Here is a 26,990-nt window from a genome sequence, read left to right as displayed (position 1 = left end):
AGAAATGGGAATGATCCTTTCTTATAAAGTTAAACGTAAAATCACCCAGTGACCTTGAATTCCCACTCCTGGGTGCATCCTGTAGAAAATGACAACTTGTTTTCACACAAGACCTAAAGACTGGTCTTTTTCATCATAGCCCCAAACAGGAATGAACCCGAACCTCCCGGAGACGAGTGGCTGCATTACTTGTGGTTACACCCACAGGCAGGATCCAGGGACACCTGCCGCACCTGCCACAGCCCAGCCACAGGCTATGTCCTGTGTGAATCGTTTATAGAACATTCCTGGCAGGAAGACAGCCAGTGCGAGGGAGAACAGGTTGGTGGTGGCCAATGGCTAAGGCCAGGGTGGGGTGGGACATTGGGGATGGCAGGGGCATCTCCATGGTGACGGAGCAGCCCCATGTCGTGGTCTCCATGGGACCCGCTCCAATCCACCTCTCATACAGCTTCCTAGTTCCTACGTCAGAACAAGAAAAGCTCACCTAAAGCTAGCCAAGTCCGGCTGAGGTTGTGTTGGCGCTCTTAGCGCTGCACCCATGTCTACCATTACGTGAGATCCATGCACCAGGGGACACTGGGTGATGGCTACTTCTGTAACTCCTTGTGAATTACAAACTATTTAAGAACAAAGCAGAGCTTTACGGGTTAAGTGGGACTCGCCTCCCCCCAGTGCACTCAGATATTTAAACTCGATGTCTTCAATGTCTTCGTGCTAATGATAGATGGATTGTGGGTGGAGCTTTGATACAGCTTTGGTGCCTGATGGGCGATGTCGCTGGGGGTGTGCCTGCAGAGAGAGGCTCTTGTGCACATGTTGGTTGTCCTGGGTGCAAGTTCAGGCCAGCTTGCTCTCCCACTCTGCTTCCTGGGTTACCGCATGACCATGCCTCCACACCTGCCACAGTGAGCACCCACCAGACCCCACCCCATGGGCTCACCCGATCCTCAGCTCAAACTCCAAACTCTCAGCCGAAATCAAGCCTTTTCGTTCCCAAGATGTTCCTCTTGGTATTTTAATTGAAGTCATGAAAATTGAACTAGCACACAGCATTTCAACCATTACTAGAAAAGACTATTTAAAACATTCTGCATCCAGAGGGCCCCTACAGTTGGCAGTCAGAACAGAAAGTCAAACGCGGGTGCCTCTGACATCTCAGTCTGGCCACAGTTAACAGCTGTCACTTCCTCGTTCAGAGAGGTCCGAAGGAGTCACAGATCCCAGAATCTTGGCAGCAGAGTCACCAGGCTTTCTCCTCCTGATTGACTGCTGGTATCACCTTAAACCTCTAAGAGAAAACAATCCCGGAATATCTCTCTCTCTCTCTCTCTCCTTTTTAAAGATTCATTTACTTTTTTTGGAAAGGCAGAGTTATAGAGAGAGAGGGAGAGACAGAGAGACACCATCCATCTGCTGGTTCACTCCCTAGATGGCCACAATGGCCAGGGCTGGCCCAGACTGAAGCCAAGAGCCAAGGGCTTTTTCTAGATCTCCTACATGGGCGATCTTCCGCTGCTTTCCCAGGCGCATGAGCAGGGAGCTGGATGGGAAGTGGAGCAGCCGTGACTCCAACCAGCACCCATATAAGCTGGGGTGCCACTAAACCTACTGAGTCACAATGCAGGCACCATCCCCCACCCTTCCCCTGGCCTTCAGTATCTCTTTTAAGTCAATTTCAGAAGCAATTGCCCAGGAGTTGAGATTACGGAGTTAAGATCCAGGAAAATCCGGGTTGGCGCTGGCTCCCCTACCTACATGGCCACGTCCTCAGCGTAGGAAACTTACTCGGCTTTCCTGAGTGACGGATTGTTAATATAAAAATGGGACACATCTGGACCTAATTCAGCCAGCTTGAGAGACACAGGATATACGAGTATTAGCTCGCAGAACAGTGAAAAGATTCCAGCTCCAGGCATGGCCGGGGCTAGGCATTCAATGGATGTTCTTGGGCGTCCGTCTCATTCCCATTTTGTGCTGGTCTCATTCTTAGGCAGGAGCTTCCTCACGATAACAAAAGGGCTGCCAGGTGCTCCGAGTCTTCCTGCCGTTTTCATTTATCCGTTGTCACTGGAAGGACATCTTTTCCTAAGCAGTCACAGCTAACACACTGCAGCTGAGCCTCATCCCTGACATCCGTCACCTGCCTGTCTCCATCCATCACGGAGACCGGGAAATGGAATCCACCAAGGGCGCAGGTCTGAGTCCCGGTCCCACTTGTGCTCTGCCACACAGCTGTGAGAACAGAGAAGAGCCGTGTTAGAAGCATATGGGGAGTTTTTTTTTTCCAGGAAGAAAATCAATGCGTCTTTAGCAGAAAGAAGGTGGATTGGAAATTGAGCCAGCAAAATCAACAGACGTCCAGCAGAGAGGAAAATAGCATCATTATGGGTACAGAAATATTACCAGAGCCAGCACACGTGAGCGCGTGGGAGGTGCTGGGTGCCCATGAGGTTAACAAAGAGCCGGTCCCCAGCCCACCCATCGCTGTCACTGTCGCTGTCGCTGAGGGGGTGAACTGGGTGCCCTGGAGAACACAGCCTGATGTTCCGTGTGCACCCCGTGGAGGCACAGAGCCCTCCCTGTCCCCCACCCCAAGCCTTTGCCTGTCTCCACCCCCTAACCCGACAGCCTTCCATCTGCCTCCCTCTCCCCGTTAAAACCCGAGCAGGCCGGCATGAGCGGCCGAGTGCCAGATGCGGCACTGGACGTTCTGCACCCAGGGCAGCTGTTCTGGCTCCATTTTGCAGATGAGCGAACAGTTTCAGAGGTGGCAGAGCCGGACCTCGAATCCGGAGGCTCAGCAATGCCGGTGGCTGTGGCAAAAAGCCCCTGAGGGCCCCCAAGATGTCCCCAGGGAAACCCACCTGGCAAAGCAGACCCCAGCAGGGTGCGGCCTCCACCTGCTCCTGAGCGCACCCTGTTCCCTTGTTCCCTTCCTCCTGGGGTTACTATCTCTCTCTGTTTTTATGACGCGGATCTGCGGGAGCCCAGGGCATTGATGTCAGTGCAAACCAAGCCCCAGACGGAGCCATGAGCAACACAATTCCTTCCTTGCACAGTAGCCTGCCACGCCACGCCATGCCACGCCAGGGCAGCACCCTGCACCACCAGGGCCAAGGAGCCCTTGTTCTACCCAAGACGTTAGGAAAATGAGGATGGGTTCATTCTGCACAGGCAGCACGTGCAGTAAAAATTCAGAAGGTTGTTCTGGCACTGGGTGAAGGGCCAAGGGCCACAGACACCACTCCTGTCCTGAGCCGAGTGCACTTGTACCCTCTCTGCTCGGTTTCTTGCCTTTCAACATGCATGCATGTGCACACACACACGTGCACACACACACAAAGGCACCCATGCATGCACAGACGGGCGGGGCTTTCTCCCGCCTCTTAAAATGATACAAAGTAGCTCCTTTTACTTTTTCCTTTCTATCTCTGTTTTTCCTCCCCCTTGCTGGAAAGACTGGCTGCCATCCCCTCACCCTGTGTGTGCCAAGGTGAACCTCATGCATGTGGGGTTTTGTCCCAGGGTATTTTTCTTCACTGCATCACTACAATGAGCTGAAACTCAGCCATGTTTGGAAAATGGACAGTGCTAGCACCCCACTTGTTAAAGCCGGAGCCTGTTGTCGGCAGCAGCTTGGTTGCCAGGTACCACTTGATGGGTGTTGCAAGAAACAGCATAATTCACTGACCGGGTTCTCAGACTGGGCTGGGCACTGCGTTCTGTGGCTGCCTTCCGTGCCAGGCTTTGCTGCTGGTGGGGTCAGAGTTAGAGCCGTGGCCGGATCGTCCCGCTCAGGGACTCCTGACCATTTTCAGAAAATGGCCAAGAGGACCTCCAAGAACTTACACCTCCAGCGTGGTTGGGGATCCGTTGTTCATCATAGGCAGTTTCCATGAACTTTTTGAAAGGCCCATCGCACGCGTGGGTTTCACAAAATTTTGCAGCGAAATAAACACATCATTTACTTTTATTTCCATGAATATAAAAGCCATAGAGAAAATAGCATCCAAACTAGCTTTCAAAAAAATGTGGGCCAGCGCTGCGGCTCATTAGGCTAATCCTCCACCTTGCGGCGCTGGCACACCAGGTTCTAGTCCCGTTCGGGGCACCGGATTCTGTCCCTGTTGCCCCTCTTCCAGGCCAGCTCTCTGCTGTGGCCCGGGAGTGCAGTGGAGGATGGCCCAAGTGCTTGGGCCCTGCACCCCACGGGAGACCAGGATAAGCACCTGGCTCCTGCCATCGGATCAGCATGGTGCGCCAGCCGCAGCACGCCGGCCGTGGTGGCCATTGGAGGGTGAACCAGTGGCAAAGGAAGACCTTTCTATCTGTCTCTCTCTCTCACTGTCCACTCTGCCTGTCAAAAAAAAAAGTGAACTTTACGATCTGTTTGGCCCAGGTTTTTTTTTTTTTTTTTTTTTTTTTCCCCTCAAAGAAGGCATCACAGACACTGCTGAACGCAGGCTGCCAGGCCCGCTCGCGGTGTCCTGCTTTCCTCCCGCCACGAGCCTCAGCTCCCAGGTTAACATGCCAGGGGGTGCTTTGTAACGTTCATCGTGCGATCCCATATCCATAAACACGATGTCGCATTTGCTCCCACAGGGTTTTAAACTTCATACAAACGGTGTGGATCATTCTGGAACTGGGTTTTTGCTTCTCGTCTTGGACATCCAATCAAAGATCGAGGATCACGCCCAATCCTCCCAGCAGCCGTAGGTGGCTGGCACCATCTGACAGATGAGAAGGTTGAGGCCCGGAGAGGATGCGGAACTGGCCCCTGAATGCACACGTAGGTCTGGGACTCTTCAGTCAGATTTCCCTCCCTGTGGTTCTGTGACCGCATGCTCCACCAACCGCAGGTGCAAAATATTCAGAAAAGAAACCTTGTATGGAACTCACACACACCTGCTTTCCTGTAGCTATTCCCTAACCGATGCAGTCTAAAATCCAGCTGCATAGCATTTGCATAGTGTATGGGAGGGGCCAGGCGCTGGGATAGCCACTTCCCATACCGAGTGCCTGGGTTCAAGTCCCGGTGCCACTCCCGATTCTGGCGTCCAGTCGGTGCACACCCTGGGGGGGGGGGCAGCAGAATATTCCAGTAACCCTGTCATCACCAACCGGCCTGGCTTGGTTTTGAACTTCATGCCACGGACATGCAGGTGTTGGTGTAAGAGTTGGGAGCTTCTCACCCACGTGGGAAACCTGGAGGGAGTTTCTGGCTCCCGGCTTTGGCCCGAGCCTAGCTTTAGTCATTGCATGCACCCGGGAGTGAGCCAGCAGGTGAAAGTTCTTTTTTTCCTCTCCTTGCCTCTCTACAAAGGAGGAAGAAGAAGAGGAGGAGGAGGAGGAAGAGAAGGAGAGGAAGGTGTTAGGAGGGTGTGCAGAGGCTCTGTGCAGACACTATGTCAGTTTATATGGGGAAATTCAGTGTTCAGGGATGTCGGTGCCCAAGGGGAACCCTCGAACTCATCCCCATGGATACTGAGGGTCCCGTGTGTACTCCAAAGAAACCAGTGTCCAGGGCTCCTCAGGATGTGCACAAACACCCCTATAGGAGCTTTATGCAAAAGGGCACAAGAGTAGCAGCAGCCTCAATGTGGATCCACAGGAGAAAGGAAAAACTGACGAAGGCACACGCTGGGATATTATACAACACTGAAAAAGAAAGGGTGTGGCACAGAGCAACAAGGCTGCCTCTCTCCGCTGGAATGCTGAGTGACAGGCCAGATGCACTGGAAGCATGTTTACTCGCTCCCAGGTTTGACATGAAGTTCAAAACCAGACTGGACCCATTGGTGATGACAGGGGTACTGGAATATTCTGTATCCTGATGTTGGTAGTGGTTGCGCGAGGTTACAGGTTCTGATCCCCTCACATGGCCACAGTGGAATGCCATAGGCTGGCTGGCAGGCACAGCAGAAATGGATCTTCTCACAGTTCTGGAGGTGCAGGGGCCAGGATGCAGGTGCCGCCCAGCACGTCTGCTTCTCGGGGCCCTCCCTCCTCGGCTCATGGGTGGCGGCTCCCTTGCTGCGCCCTCACCTGGCCATCTTCCGCGCGTATGTGCTAACGGTGTCTCCCACATGCCCTGATTCCCACTCCTGTGTCTTTGTATTACTTATTTATTTGGAAGGCAGAGAGAGAGAAAGAGAGAGAGAGAGAGAGAGAGAGAGACAGTGAGATATTTCCCATTGTTGGTTCACACCCCAAATGCTTGTGACAGCTGGGGCTGGGCCAGGCTTAAACCAGGAGCCAAGAACTCCAACTGGGGTCTCCTACCATGGGTGCTGGGGACCCAAGTCCTCGAGCTTCCCAGGGTGTGCATTAGCAGGACTCAGGATGGCAGGTGGAGGCAGAACTCGATCCCACGCCTTCCGAGATGGGATACGGGCATCCCATGAAGAGGCTTCCATAGCTGTCCTCTGACTTCCTTTTCTTTTAGGGCCACCTGTCACACAGAGCTCATCTCCATGATGCCACTTTAACTTACTGACCTCTGTAAAACCCAGCCACCTGCTGAAGTATAAAGTCACTTCGCAAAGTTAGTGGAGATTGGAGCCAAAAGATACATTGATTTTTTCACAGAAATGTTTGACATCCATGCATGGGCTACTAATCACTAAAAGGCTCATGGTAAATGTGTGTGATGAAAAAAATGGGATTTTGAAAGTCTAGTGTCAGTTTATATGCAACACAAGTTGATTGCAACTTGTGTTGCAATTTTGTCCCCCCCTCCCCCCCACTCCTGCTAGGAGTTAGGGCTTCACTGCTTGGCTGCAGGGAGAGACGCGAGGCCCTCAGGGCAATCAGGTGAGTTGGAGGAGCAGGAGGGAGGACTGATTGCCCACGCAGAGCCCCCCGAGTCAGTGTCGCCCACGGCAGAGTGGATTTGCACCCAGTGGTCTGGCATCTATCTCAACCTTGCACGCGGCCCATAATCTGTGAGATGGATGACAGGAAGGGTGGACAGCTGGTCCGGCTACAGGTTGTGCACTGGGTAAGTGACAAAGGTCGAACTTGAACCTCACTCTGCCCTGACTTCAGATGACTTCTCTATCCATGAGCACGCCCCGGGGACAAAGCCTGGGCTCTCAGAGCACCCAAGCCACTCTCCATCATGAGTGAGTTTTCCACTCGCTGTGTTCCATCGCTGGAAACCTTATCCTCATCATTCCCATTTCACAGATGGAGAAATGGAGACCTGGTCAATGTGCTCCCAGACAACCAAATTCCCAGGCTCCCGTGAGGGGCTGTGCACAGAGCATGATGCCTGGGGCGAGACAGCTCAGAGCCAGCTCGAGGGGTGGGCGTTTGGCGAGGTGGTGCTTTGGGATAGCTACATATATTTGCATATATATACATATATTTGCATCCAATTTCCAAGTGCCTGGATTCAAGTCTTGCCTCTGCTTCTGATTCCAGTTTCCTGCTCAAGAACTTGGGCCCCTGCACTCACCTGGGAGACTCAGCTTACGCTCCTGGTTTCTGGTTTTGGCCTGGCCTAGCTCTGCCTTTAGTGGGCATTTAGGGAGTGAACCAACGGATGGAAGCCTTCACTTCCTGCCTTTCAAATAAATAGATCCAGCTGTGACGTCAGCACTGGGACACAAATCAGCCACAGCTCTGCGTGTCCTCCGACCAGGGCAGCTGTGAGTATTAAATGAGGCAGCAAGAGCAGGTGGCCCTGGGCCCCGCGCATGGGCCACCCACATGGATCTTCTCCTGAATCTTTTGTTTCCCTTTCAATTCAGTCCTTCCTTGGTCATTACTTGGAGTTGAACCCTGCATTCTCTTGCAGCCTTCAGACCCTGGAACTTAAGCCATTTTAAGCAAACGTCCATGGAGCACTCTGTTCTGAAGGCAGCAGAGAGCAGAGGTGGGGTGTGGGCCAGTGTGGAGAAGCCATAGGGACAGCTTAAACATTCCTTCACTCTTTTAATTCACCCCAAAACATCCTGGAGCCGTCACAGTGCCTTGGCAAGAGGATTCGCTCCTGCACCTGTTCATGAGTGATTCGCAAGAGGTGGTGCAAGGTGGGGTAGGGTCCCCACTAAACAGGAACTTGAACCAAAGGCCATGCCTCTGGGGACTCAAGCCCTGGGGACAGCCACACCCCCTGCAGCTGGCCTTTATGGGACATTTGACTCCAGATTGGCCCATAAAACCCCCGAGGAAAACAAAAGCCCAGGGAGACATAAAAACAACCCTAACTCCAGCACCCATAACGAGAAGAGAAGCTGGTGATCATTCGGATCTAGTTAAGCGTGCAACACGACGGAATAAACCCGGCTCCATTAACCTTATTTTAGAAGCACTTTGTGGTGGTTCATGTTTATGGCACCGTTAACATTTAAAGGAGTGCGGGTGCACAGCCGTGTCTGCTGGGGAACCCGGCTCAGGGCAGGACGCACGTGCGCGGGCCAGGAAGTGGGGCTGGCAGGACCAACTCCCAGGCTGCCAGGCTTCATGGTCTCCTTCCGGGCTTGATTTACAGGGGTTTGCCTGGGTGGGGGTGGGGGCACAGGCGGGCAGAATCCATTTTGTTTCTGCCCAAAGTCATCTGGATAATTATAATGTCATTGGCGGGACATATACAATGATCAACCCGCTAGAGATGTATTGGATTTGGGTTTTGAGTCCTGGCCATGGTTGTCTTGGCAGGGCCAGACCAAATCACTTCCCCAGCCTTCTAGGGCCCCAGGCTGGATGCTGACCGCTCTCCACTCTGGCTAGGCACTGCGGCTACAGCAGTGAGCACAGCAGGCACTTGCCTCAGGGAGCTGGTGCCATGGTGAGGCAAGACCAGCGCGAGGGGCCAGTACTGTGGCACAGTGGATTAAAGCCCTGGCCTGAAGCACCAGCATCCCCTATGTGCACCAGTTAGAGTCCCAGCTGTTCCTCTTCTGATCCAGTTCTCTGCTGTGGCCTGGGAAAGCAGTGGAAGATGGCCCAAGTCCTTGGACCCCTGCACCCTGCACCCTGCACCCGAAAGAGGCTCCTGACTCCTGGCTTCGGATTGGCGCAGCTCCAGCCAATGCAGCCATCTAGGGAGTGAACCAGTGGATGGAAGCCTCTCTCTCTGTCTCTACCTCTCTCTGTAACCCTGTCTTTCAAATAAATAAAATAAACCTTAAAAAAAAAAAAGGACCAGTGAGAGTGGGGAACTTCTCTGGCTGGGCCATCCTGGCAAATTTAAAACAAATCCCAATCCTTTTCTTAAATAGATGCATGAGTTCATTTGAAAGGCAGAGTGACAGAGAGAGAGAGGGAGAGCCATGGAGAGAGAGAGAGCTTCCACCCTCTGGTTCAATCCCCAAATGGCTGCAACAACCAGAGCTGAGCCAGGCTAAAGCCAGGGGCCTGAACCAACAGGGGAGTCCCCGCCCCCCCGCCCCTGTGTAAGGATCAATTCCAAGGGCAAGCACTCCTCGCTTTACAGTGGAGTTATGCCCCCAATAGCCCATTATAAATGGCAGACATCCTAAGCCAGCAAGGCCCTCAGTCCACCTAACCTGCTGAACACTGCAGTTTGGCAGCACGGCATGCTCTAGGGGGTCGGCTGTGTCCCCTCCTGATGGTGGGGCTGAGCACTGTGGCTCACAGCTGTTGCCCTGCACCACCAACCAGATCAGCCTGTATATTTGGAGCCCTGGTAACACTCTGGGAGTCAGTGCTGTGGTGCAGCGGATTAAAGCCATGGCCTGCAGCACTAGCATCCTATACGGGCACCAGTTTGAGTCCTGGCTGCTCCATGTCTGATCCAGCTCTCTGCCATGGCCTGGGAAAGCAGTAGAAGATGGCCCAAGTCCTTGGGCCCCTGCACCCACATGGGAGACCTGGAAGAAGCTCCTGGATCCTGGCTTTGGATCTACCTGGCTCTGGCCATTGAGACCATTTGGGGATTGAACCAGTGGATGGAAGACCTCTCTCTCTCTCTCTCTCTCTCTCTCTCTCTCTGCTTTTGCCTCTCTGCAACTCTGCTTTTCAAATTTGTAAATTAATCTAAAAAATAAAAGACCCAAACTCAAATTGTGAAGTCTAGTGTCTACCGAATGGGCATAGCTTCTGCACCACTGAGAAATCAAAATATCTGAACTCGTGGCACAGGGGTCAGGACAGCTGCTGTGGGGTGCGGAGAAGCCCTGGGGTGAGCGCTTCCTGGTCGTCTTCTCTGGGGAGCATCACCGTCCACCACCCCCACCCCCCGACAGTCCTTGCTGCTTTCCTGCGAGCGTGAGCTCACACAGGGGGACTGCGGAATGTGCATGGACAGAGGTAAAAGATAATTTTCTTTCAGTGCAAAAAATGTTGAAAGCCAAGTGGTTTCTTTCTTCCTTTCTTTCTGAAGATGCTTTTTTTTCCCCCCATGAACTCCTTGATGATTTCTCCTTATAAACACAAGAAGTCGTACAAATACAAACTGAACGAGGCCACCGCCCTGGAGAAGCTAGGGGATTCCTGCTGACCTCGAGACAAAGGCTCCACGAGTGCCCTGTGACCGGGACTCCAGGCGAGCTCTAGTCTGGCTCCCTTTGGGAGTCTTGGATAAAGGAAACCAGAGATGTAGGGGACTAGAGGGCCGGTGCACCCGGAAAGGCAGCAGAAGATGGCCCGAGTGCTTGGGTCCCTGCCACCCGTACGGGAGACCTGGATGGAGTTCCTGGCTCCTGGCTTTGGCCCAGCTGCTGTGGCCCCAGCAGATGGAAGATTCTCTCTCTCTCTCTCTCTCTCTCTCTCTCTCTCTCTCTCTCTCTCTCTCTCCCTCCTGCTCTGTTGCTCTGACTTTCAAATAGACAAATAGACCAATAAGTCTTTAAAATAAGGCCTGAGAGGAGGTGGCTGCTGCAGCCTGGGGAGGGGGTTGTGTGGGAGGGTCTCGGGACAGCAGCTCGCCCCTGCTGCTCCTGCAGAGAGCAAGCTGGGGGAGCCGGAGCCTGAGCCCTGTCCTGGGTGCTGGGCACGAAGGAGCTGGGTGGAGAGTGATCCCCGAGGCACATGGACAGCATCGGCCCAGAGCCCTGCCTGCCTGCCTCCCCCCTCCCCCGCCCCGACTCCCGCGGGGGCTCCTCCGCACACAGGGACCCCAGCTCCCAGCTGAGCCCCAGCTCTCATCTGATCAGAGCTGGCCAGCGGTCAGCTACACCATCCTCCAGGCCCTTCCCAGGTGGACACTGCCCAGGCGTCTGCTTCGCCCTCCACTGCCGCCCCTTCAGACAGAGCTCGGCGCACAGTAGGTCTGCAGCAGTTGTCGGGGGCGGGGCTCAGGGGGAAGGGGAGGCCTGTGGTGTCGCCTCCCATCCCTGAGACATAGCAGAAGAGCGCTCGTCCCTGGGTTTCCCGACGCCCGTGCCAGCGCCCGCAGCCCCCGCCTCAGTCACCTTTGTTTTGAAAAGGATGATTTTTGAGGTCCCTCTGGGGATCCCCTTGCCAAGCGATTCGGGAAACAGACGCTCGGAAGACGCAGGCTTGTTGTTGTTTTCTGTTGTGAGGTGAAGTGTTTATGGATGGAAACTCCAGCTCCGCTGCCGTCGGCGCCTCTCCCGGGAGAGAACAGACTCTGCTCAGGAAAGCGAGAGGAGAGTGGGGGCTGCTACGTGCGGGAATTGGGAGGGGAGACGCAGTGAGTGCAGGAGAACGGGGGGTGGGGGGGAGGGAGAGAGAGAGACTGACAGCAGGTGTTCAGAATTTATAAATACGCAGAGGCTCAATTCTTGCTTATCTTTGTCTCTAGAACGAGATATGTATGCGCATGCGCGTGCGCACATCCGCCCCCTGCGTGCACGCTGCCTACAAAATGCTGACGTCTCGGCTGGAATGAGGGATGGGGCCAGAGGCTGCAGGGCGGTGAAGGTGGCTCAGGAAACCCCGCAGCCGGGGTGGGGTTTCTGGCCCAGGGTGAAGCCCTCAGGGCGGACCGTGGCTTCCCAGGCTGGAGACCTGGGTTTGAGCCCTGCCTCTGCTGTGCCATGCAGCTTCCGGCAGGGTCGGGCGCACCCTGGGAGGCAGCGGCGTGGGCTCTAGCCGCTGGGTTCCTGCCATCCACGTGGGAGACCCAGATTGAGTTCCTGGCTCCCGGCTTCAACTCAACCCAGCAGGTGGATGCTTGCTCCGTGTTCCTCTCTCTCTCTCTTTCATGAATAAATAACTAAATAGAAATAAAACCTCTAAGGCGAGGTTGGGAGGTGGCTTGGCAGGGGCATCCCAGAGCTGAGCTGCTCAAACTGGCTCAGGCACTGCAGGAACCCCCAGATGGGAGGAATCCGTGTCTTCCTGCTCCCTAGACACCCCTCCCCCACACAGTGCTCTGGGGGCACCGGGCAATGTGAACAGTGTCTCCCTGGGACACTGCCACTGTCACTGCCAGGCACTGGTCCAGGTGTGGTGACCCTCAAAGGTCTGTGTGTAGGAAGTGTGGTCTCAGCGCAGCAGTTAAGAGGTGATGGGACCTTTAAGGGGCGGGGCCTGGGAGCAGGTGCAGAGCTCCTGGGCTGGTCTTTGGAAGTGAGTTTGCATGAGGTACCTGGCCCCTCGGTGGCTTCAGGTCTCTTCATGTGCTCCTCTCTCTCTCATACAGCTCACTGTGACGCCCTCTGCTGTGTGTGACCCAGACAGGGAACCCTGAGCCGCGCTGAAGCAGTGACCCCCCCCCAGTCGCAAAGGGTGAGCTGCCAACAGGTCTCTCCTTTACAAGTGGCCAGCCTCAGGCATTTTGTCACACACCCAACAGCAGAGCGGGGGACAAGGGTGCAAGCCAGGAGGGACTCCAGGGACCGTGACTCAACTCAACCTGCCGTCCCTGATTCCTTTGTTTGTCCTGGGGCCCTGGAGAGAATGCCGCCAGGAAGTGCCACTCCCCCGCACACACTTTGGGGTCAAGAACCTGGTGCTGTTGGCACGATGAGAGCACTTCTCTGTCACCTGGCGGGCAGGTGGTGAGAAGCATAAGTCTACGTTTCTTGAGGGTCACCGTCCATTTTGGGGGGGGGGGGCTACAGGTGGGGGTGGGGACGGCTCTCCCTCCCCCAGGGAAGCCAGGCTGATCCTGTTATCAGAACAGGCTGACACCTGCCAGCATGGACCAAAGGCTTGCTCTGTATCTAAAGCATGAGTGTGCGTCTACGCACACTATCTTGGCCGATGTCATCTGGCCACCCACGGGGTAGAGCAATGCGACCATTTTGTGGATGAGAAAGTCGAGTTTAGGAAAAGCTTCATTTCTTACCAACTCGCTGGCCCTGGGGCAGCTACTTCGCCTTCCTAACTTGCAATCTGGGGAGCCTTTCGCAGCCCATGTGGGCAAAACAAAGTTCCACCCGATTCTGAAACTTCCTTGTCTGTGAAACAGGACAACGTGATCCTTGCCTTCCTGGCTGGGAAGTGGCTCTCTGAGCCTGGTGCCGTGTGGGCATTCTCTCTGCTCGTGTAGCTTGCAAGGTGGATTCGCCGGCAGCCGGCCAGGCTCTGAAATTCTGTAGTGTAATAATAACACGATTCACCCGCAAACACACCAGCACACACTTGACTGAGCGTCCCCTGCCCTGCCCGTCACACAGCAGAGCCCGGGCACTGTACCCCGCCTGGCCATCTCAGCTGCCCTCGGAGCTCCACGCCCAGGGCTCCTCCTGCCGGCCCAGAAAACGCAGCAGCTGGCGTGTCTGGCTCTCCCTCTCTAAGTCTCCTCTAAGAGGCAGGAGCCCAGCCTGGCTGCCCTGTGTGGGGACCTTTGTTGCAGCTCAGAGCCCAGTGCCAGGGACCTCCCACGAAGGGCTGCTTTTTTTTTTTTCCCTGATTTTACTTATTTATTTGAGAGGTAGAATTACAGACAGAGAGAGGTCTTCCATCCACTAGTTCACTCCCCAAATGGCCAAAACTGCCAGAGCTGGGCTGATCTGAGGCCAGGATCCAGGAGCTTCCTCCAGGTCTCCCACGTGGGTGCAGGGGCCCAAGGACTTGGGCCATCTTCTACTGCTTTCCCAGGCCATAGCAGAGAGCTGGATCGGAAGTGGAGCAGCTGGGACTCGAACCGGCGCCCATATAGGATGCCAGCTCCGTAGGCAGAGGCTTAGCTCACTACACCAGAGCTCTGGACTCGAGGGGCTGCTCTTTGCTGATTGCTTCACTGAGCCACAGACACGAGGGGTCTGGAGGGAACCCCAAAGCTCCCCACTCGCTGAGTTGCCTCAGCTGGCTGCAGTCAGAGTCCCAGGGTGGCCCTGAGGGTGATGGTCCCAGGCGCCTGCCTTCCTCTGGGACCTGACGGATCCAGCTTTCAGAGGAGCAGATGCAGAGGCAGGTGCCCCTGGGTCAAGTCCAGGGCTGAAGTGTTTTGGACCAGCGCCCTGCCCTCAGTTTCCTTGTCTTTAAACTGTGGTGGAGACAATGTCGGCCTCACTGGAACATTGTGAAACTCAGAGGGTTCACGAACGCTCGCCATAGCGTGCGGTAAGTGCCTGCTGCCTACTGAACCCTGTGATGACGATCCCACATTTCAGCTCATTATATTCTCACAACCAATAGGGAAAGTTGGAGTTTTTTTTTTTTAATCCCCATTGTGGGGGCCGGCACTGGGGCATAGCAGGTGCAGTGCTGGCATCCCATACGGACGGTGGTTCAAGTCCTGGCTGCTCCATTTCTGATCTAGCTTTCTGCTATGGCCTGGGAAAGCAGTCCTTGGGCCCCTGCACCCGCATGGGAGACCTGGAGGAAGCTCCTGGCTCCTGGCTTCAGATCAGAGAAGCTCTGGCCATTGCAGCCATCCAGGGATGGAACCATCAGATGAAAGGCCTCTCTCTCTCTCTCTCTCTCTGCCTTTGCCTCTCTGTAACTCTGACTTTCAAATAAGTAAAATAAATCTATAAAAAAAAGAAATCCCCATGGTATAAATGTTTTAACTGGAGCTCAGAGAGGTAGAGCCACCTGGCCAACATCACCCAGATCTGGAATTTAAGCCCCAAAACAGAGCTTCACACATAGTGAACTCGTAAGCCACGCCGACAATGGCTGGGTTGGTTTCCCAGAGGGTTCTGCAGGCTGTGCAGTGATGGACACACGGTCAGAGTCACGGTGCTCCCAGCTTACGCTTGTCCAGACCTGGCCGTGCGTCCCGGGCTGCTGCACTGAGCCCTGCCTTCACCTAGCTCTGCAGCAGTCCTTTTTTTTGATTATTTTACATGGGCCCAGACTACAAACTAAATGGTTTTCTTTCAAAATTATTTACTTATTTGAGAGGAAGAAAGAGAGACAAATGCCATCTGCCGGTTCCACTACTCCCCCATGCCGGAAACAGCTCGAGCGTGGCTGGCGCTGAAGCCAGGAGCCAGGAATTCCATGAAGGTCTCCCACCTGAGCCATCCCAGCCACCTCCCAGGAGCTGCAGTAGCCGGGGCTGGAACTGGGCATCAGATCTGGGCACTTGGATGTGACACATGGACATCTTACCTCCTGGACCGAACCCCCACTTCCTGAAGCCTTTCCAAAATGGACGAAAGACTCTGACCGGTGGGCCATACATAGGGAGCCACGGCAGGTCTGCAGGGGAGAGCCTGCTGTGACCAAACTGGCTCTGGCTAACAGGAGGAAGACAGGCAGGAAGCAGAGAGGCTGGAGCAAGAGGCAAAGACGGAGCCTCCCTTGCTTCTCTCTAGCCAGGCGAGGCCTGTGGCAGCATCTCGGCCCTTGGTCCCCATCTCCTGCCAGCCGGCTCCGCCCAGCGCAGACCCTGCCCACAGGTTCCCCAAACATGGAGCCCGCTGCCCTGGGCGGGTAAGGAGAAGCTGTCTCTCTGTGCATTTGTTGAGTCACTCATCCACTCAAATATTCTCTTTTGGGCACTTGCTATCTGCAGGGCACTGTTCACACAGCACAGAACGAGACACTCAAAAGGCCACGTTTAGGATCAGAGTCGCAGGGGTCATGTCCTTCACCCTGAGCCTATGTGAATCTGCGCCCCGTAGCCAGGCCGCCCCTTGCTCTTCTGTGAAATGGACATGAGCTTCACATCTATGCTGCCCTGCGGGTGCGAACACACAGCGAGATGCCAAGGAAGCCCTGGAGTGGGCTGTGGGTGGGGATTTCCGGGCTCCTCCTGCAGAGAGAGCAGAGCGAAGGGGCTCTGGGGGTGGGAGGCGGAGGGGGCTGAGGTCAGGGGGCTCTGGCTCTAAGTTCTGGGGACATGTGGGAACAGCCTGGGGGTGGGGAGATGCTACAGCACAGGAGATGCTACAGGAGATGCTAATGGACAGAGACCGGGGTGCCTGCCCCCCAAGAATCTCCTGGATGCCAAAGGGCTAAGGTGTGGGAGCCAGGTCGCAGTGGGTGCTGTAGAGAGGGAGGCTGGGGTCCCAGAGCTCTGCCTGTGCAGAAAGCAGCCCACCCTCTAGAAAACTGCCCCATCCACTACCCACCCCAGCCAGAGGGGGTCCACACCTGGAGCACAGCACAGAGGGGTCCCCATCTCCAGACAGACTTCCCACCCTGCGGGACCAGCCCTGCCAGGAGCACTGGGCTCCCAGCACTGACTGCCAGGCTCCTGGCTGGGAGCCCGTGTGCAGCACCTGCACCCACAGCTGTGTGCGCCCAGAGCCGACGCTAGTCTCTGACCATGGCACCTGAGCCAGCAGTCAGTCCGTGCTGGCCCCAGTGCTGGGCAGCCACCAGCAGCAGGGGCCAGGGGGTGGCTGCCCCTGTCCCTCTGCCCAGCCAACACCGTGTGGGCCAGGGCTGGGAAATTGCACGAGGCTTTGTCTGAAGCAGGGGTACAGGGCCTGGCTCTCCAGGGCCAGCGGGGCTCCCAGGTCCACGCTGTTGCCCCTCTGAGCTTTGTTACCACCCCTCAGCCTCTGCCAGCTGCTGGGGTTCATGAGAGCACCCAGGAGCCTGGCGATCTCTCTCCTCCACGGAAGGGCCTCCCTCTCAGCAGGTGGGGGCCCCTCTACCTTCTGCCACTTGAATATAGCTGGGGACACACAACGGATCCCAGAACAGGTGCACAGCATCGTCTCCCTGGAGTCTGTCCCTTGTCGGTCCTGCTGGAGGCTGACTACCCGAGGCAGGGCAGAGGTCAGACCACTCCGTGCAGAGCTTGGCTGTACAGGAACCAGACTCGGTCCATACCCGGCGGCTGAGGAGTGTTTGGGCCATCTGCTGCCTTCCCAGCTGCATTAGCAGGGAGCTGGATTAGAAGTGGAGCAGCCAGGACTGGAACCAGCGCTCGTGTGGGATGCTGGCGCTGCAGGTGGCGGCTTACCTGCTGCACCACAACACCAGCCCCCTCATATCATCTTCATCCTCACAGCCAGCCCAGGGGACAGGAAAGCTACCGTCACTTCTCAGATGGGCAGTGGGGAGGTCTCACACACACATAGGCGGTATGAGATGGAGGTGGTGTCCCACCCAGCAGTGAGGGGGCCTTGGTTTCCAGTCCCAGGCTGACCACACAGTTCCCTCAGAGCAAATCCCTGAAAGATCAGGCACGGTTGGCTGGTCTGGGTTCCATGCTGTCATCCTGGAGCAGCAGAGAAGTCTGGAGTCTTCCAACGAGGCTGCACTTGGCAAAGGACTCTCCTAACTCCTTTGTGAATCACTGCTCCACCCATTGCACCTGCAGCCTGGGGCCTGGGGGTACCCTGGCCCCCAGCTTACAGATGAAGAAACAGAGGTGCAGGGAGCAGATTGCAGTCCCCAGCATCGCTCAGGTCTAAGTATTCCTCAATGCCCACAGTGCCCCAGTTCTCTTATGATGCCCGACTCATGTCCAGGCTGCTCTTCTGTCTGCATCCAGGACTTGGTGCCCAGCAGGACAGCCTGGCCGACCAATCCCCAGGCCTCAAGGTGCACCTGAAACACCCCCTGCACATTCCAGAAGGCACTCCGGCCATTGGACTCAGGGCCGTGTGCAGGGCAGGGGCAGGGCAGGTGCAGGGACCTCCCTGAGGGCGGTGTGAGGCTGGGCTGGACTGGAGCATCTGGTGGGGCTGTTTTGTTCCTTGCCTGCATGACTGAGGACTTAAAAATCAAGGTCGGAGGCTGAGCACAGAAGAAGAGGGAGGATTTTCCACTGGTGGTCTCTTCACTATCTCTTTTGAGAAGTCTTAATCCCTTAATCACTTTTATTAATCTCATAACAATCTTTCCAACATCACTTACATCCTTCTTATCTGGGTTAAGCATTTCTGTGAACTCAGAGCTTCTTGTCACTTGGGGAATTTCTCCTTCTGCTTAAGGCACTCGCTCTCTCTCCCTCTCTCTCTTTCGCTCCCTCTCTCCCTCTCTCTCTTTCGCTCCCTCTCTCCCTCTCTCTCTCCCTCTTTCTTTCTACCTATGCTGTAAGAATCCAATAACCCTTGCATTTCAGAGCTGGCAGGAACCTTCACAACCAACCAGCATCCATTTCTCATTTTACACCCGGGAGAGCCAAGGCTCCCACACGTTAATTGAGTCATTCAAGGTCACAATGACCTCCAACAGGGGTTCTGCCCGGGGCCTTATGAGAGGGATGGGAAGTCACCGAGCCCCAGACATGGCGTGGGGCAGAGAGTGGGAGGCGGGAGCCTGGCCACTCCGACCACAGCCCGACCTCCCAGCTGCCAGGCCCTCAATGCTGCCTGTCTTCCTCCTGCTGTTTCCGTCAGGGTCACTGAGCAGGTGCACAACGGGGCGGAAAGCAGGTACCTTATCAGGAGCAACCAAGGTGCTCAAAACCGAACCACTGCCCCTCTCTCTGCTGGGAATTCTTTTTAAAAATTTATTTACTTTGAGAGAGAGAGAGAGAGAGAGAGAGATCGGTCTTCCATCTACTGGTTTACTCCCCAAGATGGCCACAACAGCCCCTCGCACTGGACCAGGCGGAAGCCAGGAGCCTGGAGTTTCATCCGGGTCTTCCACATGGGTGACAGGGACTAAAGCACTTGGGTCATCTGCTACTGCTTTCCCAGGTGCATCAGCAGGGAGCTGGATTGGAAATGGGGCAGCTGGGACTCAAACCAAAGCCCTTATGGGGTGCTGGCATGGCAGGGGGAGGCTTAACCCACCGCACCACAACGCTGACCCCTCTGTTGGGAATCAGGACAACATTGCTGGGGTTTCCACAGCCCCTTAGAGGGCTGCCCTGTCTGCTGGAGCCCTCGGCTGCAGCTGCTGCAGACCCAAAGCTCAACCCTTCATCAGGACCCAAAGCTCAACCCTTCATAAGGGTACAAGACAGGCAACAGCCCACCGGGAGGGCCAAGCCCTGGCCAGGCCCCTCTCTCCCTGCAGTGTCAGGTACAGAGAACTTTCTGGAAGTGAAAGACAGCATGGGAATCCACAAGGAGCAGCTCGTGAAAGCAAACTGCCACTGGGAGGGGGCCCGTCTGGGTTTCCATCTCCCCCTCCCCTCACAGGGTCCCAGCAGGTGATGGCACTGAACTGCCATCTCCAGGCCGCAGTTGGGATGTCTCGCGTGCCCTCCACTGTGCTGGGAGCCCATCAGCAAGGCCCGAGCAGAAGGTTGCTCCCATGAGAACGGCTCCCCAGAACCGTCCCAGAATCTGCGGTCCCACGAGGCCAGCTCTGCTCGTCCCCATCACCCTGTCAGGTCCCCAGACCTCTCTCTCTCCTCCATTCCCGCCTGTGCCCTTGCCTCCCTCTTTGTCTGCCTGACAAGTGGCTGCCGAGGCTGAAGATGGAAAACCCACCGCCAAGCTTCGGAAGTAAAAACACCCCGGCTGGCTTTATTAATCTGTAAAATGCCCTCCAATTGCTGCCGCGCCGAGAGAGCTCTGTTCTCCCCGAGAACCTCGTAAAAAAGTGGCAGTGTTTACAAGGATGACTGCAAAATAGAGCAGTAGATCTTTCTGGTAATGTACAAGGTGATGCAGTAATTGCTATGGAAACCAGTCATTATAATTCAATAAAAAGGGAGGGAAAAAGTTAAGTTCATTGTGTTACCTATGACTCCGTTGGCAAGTTCTTTACATATATTTGCATAAAATCAGGTCTCACTTTGATGGACAGGGCCGTGGCCAGCTCTGGCACCCCCCAGGGGTCTCTAGGGGTCTGCACAGATCAAGTTCTAAAGAGGAGAACAAAAACTCACTTCGCAAGAAATCGCCCCTTCTCTCCTGTTCCTGGGCAAAATACGTGCTGTTTCTCCATCCATGTACACGCAAGGCTCTGGCAGAGAATCCAACTTGTGCAAAAGGAGTTTTCTGGGGGCCAGCACTGTGGCGTAGTGGGTAAAGCTGCTGCCTGCAGCACCAGCAGCCTATAGGGGCGCCGGTTCGAGTCCCAGCTGGTCCTCTTTCAATCCAGCTCCCTGCTAAATGTACTTGGAAAGCAGTAGAGGATGGCCCACATGCTTGGGCCCCTGCACCCATGTGGGAGACCCGGAAGAGGCTCCTGGCTCCTGGTTTTGGTTCGACCCAACTCTGGCTGTTGCGGCCATTTGGGGAGTGAACTAGTGGATGGAAGCTCCATCTCTCTGTCTTTACCTCTCTTTGTCTGTAACTCTCTGTTCTTTTTTTTTTTTTTTTAAGATTTATTTATTTTACTTGAAAGTCAGAGCTACACAGAGAGAGAAGGAGAGGCAGAGAGAGAGAGAGAGAGAGAGAGAGAGAGAGAGAGGCACCCCGCCCGCCTGCCCAATCCAACGCCCGCACCCTTGCTTTTCCTGGCAGGTGCACCTTGGGAAATAGATTTGCACCCAATGCCATCATGACAGCAAGGGGGTGGGAAGAACCATGTAGGGGAGGCTGGCAATACCTATTTCCGGCAAAGGGAGGGAAAGCGGTGGGCGCCCGTGTGTTCCCCTGCTGGCCGCGTGGCTCAACGTCAGACCAGCAGTGGCTCTTCCTCCCGGCTGCCCCAGGGGTTTCCAGGGCGGGTCTCCCTCCCACGCAGTGACCATCTGGCCACTCTGTCCCCCTGTATAGCTCCTCTTCAGACACCTGTGCCCAAGCTGGACGTGGGCCTGTCTCTGGGCACGTGAGCACCTGCTTGGTTCCACTGCCTCCTCTGAGCGTCTTCCCCTGGAGTCTGGCTCCACGTTCAGCCCCAGGGAGGAGCTGCTTCCCACTGCACCCTCCATGGTTCCTCAGCCCAGGCGTCTCCCTCAGCTCTTCCCAGAGTGTCCCTGCCTCGGCCACCGACTCCCTCTACTGCAGTCTCGCTGTTGGAATACCTGGCCCGGCTTCCGCTTCTTGCCTTCAGCCTTCAGACTTCCTTCATCTCTAATTCTTTTAACTGATTAATTTATTGATTTGAAATAAGAGCAGGGCACAGAGAGCGAGAGAGAGATCTTCTGACTGCTGGTTCACTCCCCCAACGGTCACAAGAGCTGGGCCAGGCTGAAGCCAGGTATCTGGAACTCCATCTGGGTCTCCCACGTGGGTGCAGGGGTCCAAGCACTTGGGCCACTTCTGCTGCCTTCCCAGGCACATTAGCAGGGAGCTGGGTCAGAAGTGGAGCAGCCAGGACTTGAATCGGTGCTCTGGTATGGGATGCCGGTGTCTCAAGCAGCGGCTTAACCAGCTATGCCACAAAGCAGGCCCCAGTCTCACCACGTCTGAGCCACACTGCCCATCACCTGGGATCTGGTGCAATCTTCCTGGTCACTTTTTGATCAAGATGCTCCCCAGAGAGGATCAGCGCTGGTCTCTGGGCTGTCAGTGCCCCTCTCCTGGCTAGATCTCCTGTGCGCATCACCTTTCTGTGAGCCTGCATACACCCTCAGAATCCTTCCCAACACAGGGCTTCGGCACGGCGGTGATATGGGGTCTATTTTCCAAACTTTCCCCCAACAGCAAGTCCTGCCTCTGGGCTATGGCTTGTGAGAGTGTCGTGAAAATGTTTCTCACGTGTAGTGAGCGTTGATGATGCCCCAAGTTTTCTACCTCCTGCTGTGTAGCACCTGCAGAGAGAAAGACCCCACCCATACCAGCAGCCCTGTGTTGGTGTTGGTCCCATAGAAGCCCCTGCATGCGTGGCTCTGTGGTAGTACCTCCAGGAACTCTGTCCCTGAGATGTGATGAAGCCTGGCCGTTATACGTGGCCAACTCAGAGCAGCCCACGGCAGAGCGCTGTCACGCGTGGATGGCACCGTGGGAATCCTTACCCGCATGCGGCTCTCAGTCACAGCTTCTATTCCGGGACATTCCGCTGTGTTTCCACCAAGTCCTGCTTCCTTTTTAATTAACAACTTCATTTATTTCCCCTCCTTTGTTTTCTGATTCAAAGGGCAAAGAGAAAAGACAGGCAGATAGTCAGAGAGAGATTGATCTTCCATCGGCTGGTTCCCTCTCCAAATGCCTGCAACAGCCAGGTCTGAGCCAAGCCAAAGCCAAGAACCTGAAACTCCATCCAGGTCTCCCACGTGGGTGGCAGGGGCCAAGTGCTGGCTCCCAGAGTGCTGCCTCCCAGAGCGCACATTAGCAGGGAGCTGGCATCAGGATTCCAACCCAGGCGCTCGGGTATGGGGTGTGGGCGTCCTCGTGGTGTCCTCACTGCTGTCTGTGCCCAATGCCAGCCTCTCTGATCTTCTTCGACGTCTTCCAGGTTTGTCTGGAGCTTGTGTCCCCCCACCCCCACCCTGCAGCCCTGGGATGTGAAGTAGCAGCTGCAGACATTTCTGATCAAGAAAAGTGGGGTGGGGGGAGGCTATCAGCCACTGCTGGGTCCACGCCAGGGCTCCTGGATGCCGCTTCACATCCCACGTGTGCGGGACAGTCTGCACCAAAGAATTGTGTGTCTCAAGATGTTACAAACGTCTGCACTGAGAACCTGTGTCTCTGACGTTTTCTGGGCTGGTCACAGAGTCCTGGTATAGGCTACTTTTATTTGCTCAGAAATTCTCCTGCTTCTACATGTGTCAAAATTCGGCACTGGGGCCCAGTGTTGTAGTGCAGTGGGGAAGCTACCATTTGGGATTCTTGCATCCCAGTGAGAGACCTGGGGGCCTGGGCCACTCCGCTTCCCCTCCAGCTGCCTGCTGTCACCCCCGGGAGGCGGTGGAGGATGGGTCAAGTGCTTGGACCCCTGCCTCTCATGGAAGAGACCCAGAAAGGGTTCTCAGCTCCTGGCTTTTGCCTAGAGCAGTCCCAGCTGTCACAGCCATTTGGAGAGTGAACCAGCAGATGGAAGCTCCCCTCCCCACTTCCTTTCAAAAATAAATAAATTAAATCTTAAAAAAAAAAAAATGGACACATAGGCTGGCTAGCTGCCTCTGTGGCTCGGCCACGCCCGGTCTAAGGGCTCCAGGAAGACCGAGCTGCAAGCCCTTCTCCCATTGGCCTGAGTCGTGGACACCGGGACACGTCCTGTGTTAGGCTCGTTAGTTTCTCTCTTCCACCTGGAAATGCCCACATGTGCTCTCTCTGGCTGCAGATCCTTCCACCCGCCTTCCTTGTCCTTACAGGGCCAAGCGTCTCTAATCCGATCGAGTTGAACACTCACCGCGCTCTCACTCATTAGCCACAACCTGACAGTGGGGTCTGCATGGGGCTGCCGCGGTCGGCTACCCTTGCATAGCAAACACAGAGCCCTAACGTTTGCTTCTGAACTCTGCGTGTTTCCATGCTGGCTCTGCGCAGAGCACGAGGCGGACGGCCACCTCTCCAGCACGGCGGCGATGGCACTGCTTTCACTAGGACACTGAGGGGACCTCATGCCGGGTTCAGCCTTCTGGGACCATCTCGGCATCCGGTGGTAGCACGGCCACCACCCCATGGCCCCCTTTGCCTCCTGGGCTCGGCGACCTACGGGCGAGCTCCTCTCTGATCTTACAGAGCGGACTGTTCCTGAATTGTGGTATCAGAGGGCTGAACCCCCCAGAAGCCGTAACATTTCAGCATGGTCCACTCAGGGCACCCCACTTTCAATGCAGTGAGTCCACTTGGATTGCAAGATGTGAGGGTCAGCCAGCCCTGGGCATGGTGAGTTTGGTTCTGGAGAGCTTGAATGCTAGCATTTTAGACTTTGAGTATTATAAGCCACTTGGATGGGCAAATCTCAGAATTTTGTAATTGTAGGTCCTGTCCTCCCCCCAGGCTGTGAAGTCCTGTAACATAGCTTCCAGAAACTTCTAGAACTGCCAGAAGGGAGGACTGTGAAACCAAGTCCTGTCAGAGCCTCAGGACTCTGAAGCTCATATCAGGGCTCACCTGTCCTCCCCTGGTGGGCTGTTCTGTCCCAGACGGAGCCACCCACCATCAGAGGGGGCACTCTACCCACAAAGCCATAAGCGAGGCGTCTTCTGCCTCCACAGGCAGATCATTGCTCTCCCCCACCCCCAGGCAAGGGGCACAACGCATGCGAGGGCAAAGGGGAGATGCAAAAAACAGAAAATGGGTCTTGGAGTCAGGGAGACAACGGGAGTAGTAGAGACTGTGGCAGGTGACGGCTGGCGCGATGCCAGCCGACCTGTGCCAGGTGAGTCCAGGAGCCCATCATCGCCTGAGCTTCCAGGAGATGCTGGGCATGCATGCTTTTTTATTATTTATTTAAGGTTTATTTATTTATTTGAAAGGCAGAGTTACAGAGAGGCAGATGCAGAGACAGAGAGAGAGAGAGATCTTCCATTCATTGGTTCACTCCCCCAAATGGCTGCAATGGCTGAGGCTGGGCTAGGCTGAAGCCAGGAGCTTCCTCCTGGTCTCCCATGCAGGCACAGGGACCCAAGGACTTGGGCCATCTTCCACTGCTTTTCCAGGCCATAGTAGAGAGCTGGATTGGAAGTGGAGCAGCTGGGTCTCGAACCAGCCCCCGTATGGGATGCCAACACTGCAGATGGCGGCTTTGCTCTGAGGGCCACTTTTGGCCCAGACATCTCTGCTTTGCACTTCCTGCAGCAGCCAGCACCAGAGAACCAGAGATGGCGCCACTCCAGTCAGGAGCAAGGGACTCCCACTCTGCTACTTCCTGGCTGTGCAACCTTGGCGGAGTTCCTTACCCTCTCTGTGCCTGCTTTCTCCTCAGTCTGTGAAATGAGGCTTCACGACACAGCCTAGTGAGGTTTAGCTGAGTGCAAATATGCATAACCCTTAGGAAGTAAGTGTTGGTTGGCATCCGTGGAGGATTCGGTTTGTGGTAAGTGACAGCCATTGTTCTAAGCATTTCATAGATCCGCATTGTGGTTAAACGTAACCTTTCCCCAGCGTTCCTGGGCAGGCAGGGGGGCCGCCATGAACAGCTCCAGTTTGCAGATTGGAACACTGAGGCACAGGAATCTGTTTTGTTCTTTTTTTTAAACTTGCTCAATATCACACAGCAGACACGGGGCAGGACCTGGTGCAGGACCCGGCTCTCCAAGTCTGCGCTCCCTTCCTGTCTGAAGCGCCCGCCACCTCCCAGCCAGCCAGGAGCCGTGCCACCCTGCCAGCTGTCCCTCGCTGTGCTCCAGACACAAAATGACAATGAAGTGCAGTTTTTTTTTTTTAAAGAAAGAGAGGGAGAGGAGGGAGCAGAGGGTGGGAAAAGAACTGTTCTCTCACAAATTTCTCTCTGGCCCTCTTCCCAGACTTGAAGTTCCTGGCACGGTTGGCAAGACTTGGGGCAGGAGAGTGAGCGAGCAGGCAGCCTGCTGGGCAGCGGGGGGGGGGGGGCGGGGGGAGGGTCCAGAGCTGCCCGCCCTCATTTCTCAGATTCTCCAGCCACCTCCCCTCCTCCTCCCTGCCCCTGCCCCGGGACCTGGGTACGAAACTTGTGCAACAAGAGAATACAGGAGAACCTTAGGGCCCCGTGCCTCTGCAGAGATCCAACCCCCCACCCCCGGCAATTCAGCCCCAAAGATGCTGCCTCCTTGTCTCAGACACACACACACACACACACCCTCACCTTGCTCCTTGGGGGGCGCTCCACGAGGCTTAAAAGACACCCTCGTCTCTTCCCCTCCCGTGTCCTGGCGAGATAACACCACCACTGGGAGACCCAGGACAATTTTTATATGGGATTAGAAAACAAAAATCAATATTTAATTATCTGTAAGCTTTTTGTGCCACTGAATCTTTAGTGTCCTACCAGGGAGCTCGAGCTGCCGAGGCAAAAGTGAGTCATTAAGGACACAGTAGCTCCAGCCAGCGCTTCTCAGAGCCTGCCCATAAATAGAGTCCCTGATCACTCCGCACACGCCAGCATTGTTATTTATCTCCACCATCTCGATTTCCCTCTGTTTATAGCAGATTTCCCCCATATATTCTGAGGCCAGGTTAGCTTGAACGGAGTTCGTGAAAAGAGACGCTTAAAACTTTGGAACATGCTTGTGTGGACAGATGGCAAGGTTTTCAGAAGCTATGGGGCCCAGAAGGCCGATCTGAAGGGTGTTGATTTTTTCCCCCTTTTTCTCCGTATTGCCTGCACTTCTCCCCCTAAGCAGGCTCGCCGAGTCCTTCGTCCCTGGCACCGTGGCTACAGCTAAAGAGCAAAGGGACTGAGCACAGGGCAGGCGACCCTGGGTTCTGGACCGCGTGGTCTTGCCTGTGTTTTTTTTTTTTTTTTTTTTTTAACGTGCCGGGCTCGACTGCAAAGCTGTGTTTCCTGAGGTTGGAAGCTCTGGCTTCACCCTCGCTGGTTTGGTCCTTCGCTGCCTGGTAACAGTCTGTTCGCTGACCAGCCCTGCCATCACAGGACAGAGTCCAGAGCACTGGGGGCTTAGCATGATGCCCGGGGAACCGCAGATGCACTGGAGATGCAAAAGGCACAGTTCAAGTTAAAACCGGCATCGGGGTGATCCCAGTTTCAATTTCTCCTCTGGAGCTACTGTCTCAGGGTTCCCGGGCTGGCTTAATTATCCTCTCTGGGCCTTGGTTTCCCCACGGAGTGACGTGCAGAGCCCGGGGTGCGGTGCAGAAGGCGCGGCGGCACGAGCTGACTTTGTGTCGTTAATCCTGAGAGTCACGGAACTCTTCAGAACGAACGTGAGATGTGGGGAAGTGAATGGCTGCGTGCGTGGGTGAATGAATGGATGGATGGATGGGGAGATGAATGGATGGATGGAGACACAAGTGGATGGTTGC

At 55.3% G+C, this 26,990-nt stretch overlaps 1 long non-coding RNA gene across 1 annotated transcript; it reads right to left on the bottom strand.

The window, feature by feature from the left end:
• Positions 1 to 987: 987 nt before the first annotated feature.
• On the bottom strand, positions 988 to 26,056 carry LOC127484695 (uncharacterized). Its single transcript, XR_007911864.3, has 3 exons — positions 25,813 to 26,056; positions 22,097 to 22,207; positions 988 to 2,235 (listed from the first exon to the last, which is right to left on the bottom strand). It is a non-coding gene; the product is annotated as an uncharacterized LOC127484695 (long non-coding RNA).
• Positions 26,057 to 26,990: the final 934 nt, after the last annotated feature.

This window comes from Oryctolagus cuniculus, chromosome 21, assembly GCF_051225735.1.
Source record: "Oryctolagus cuniculus isolate XC-2025 breed Fujian yellow rabbit chromosome 21, ASM5122573v1, whole genome shotgun sequence".
Lineage (NCBI taxonomy): Eukaryota > Metazoa > Chordata > Mammalia > Lagomorpha > Leporidae > Oryctolagus > Oryctolagus cuniculus.
Note: the sequence above shows the minus strand (reverse complement) of the source record. Positions and strands in the feature narration are given on the sequence as shown.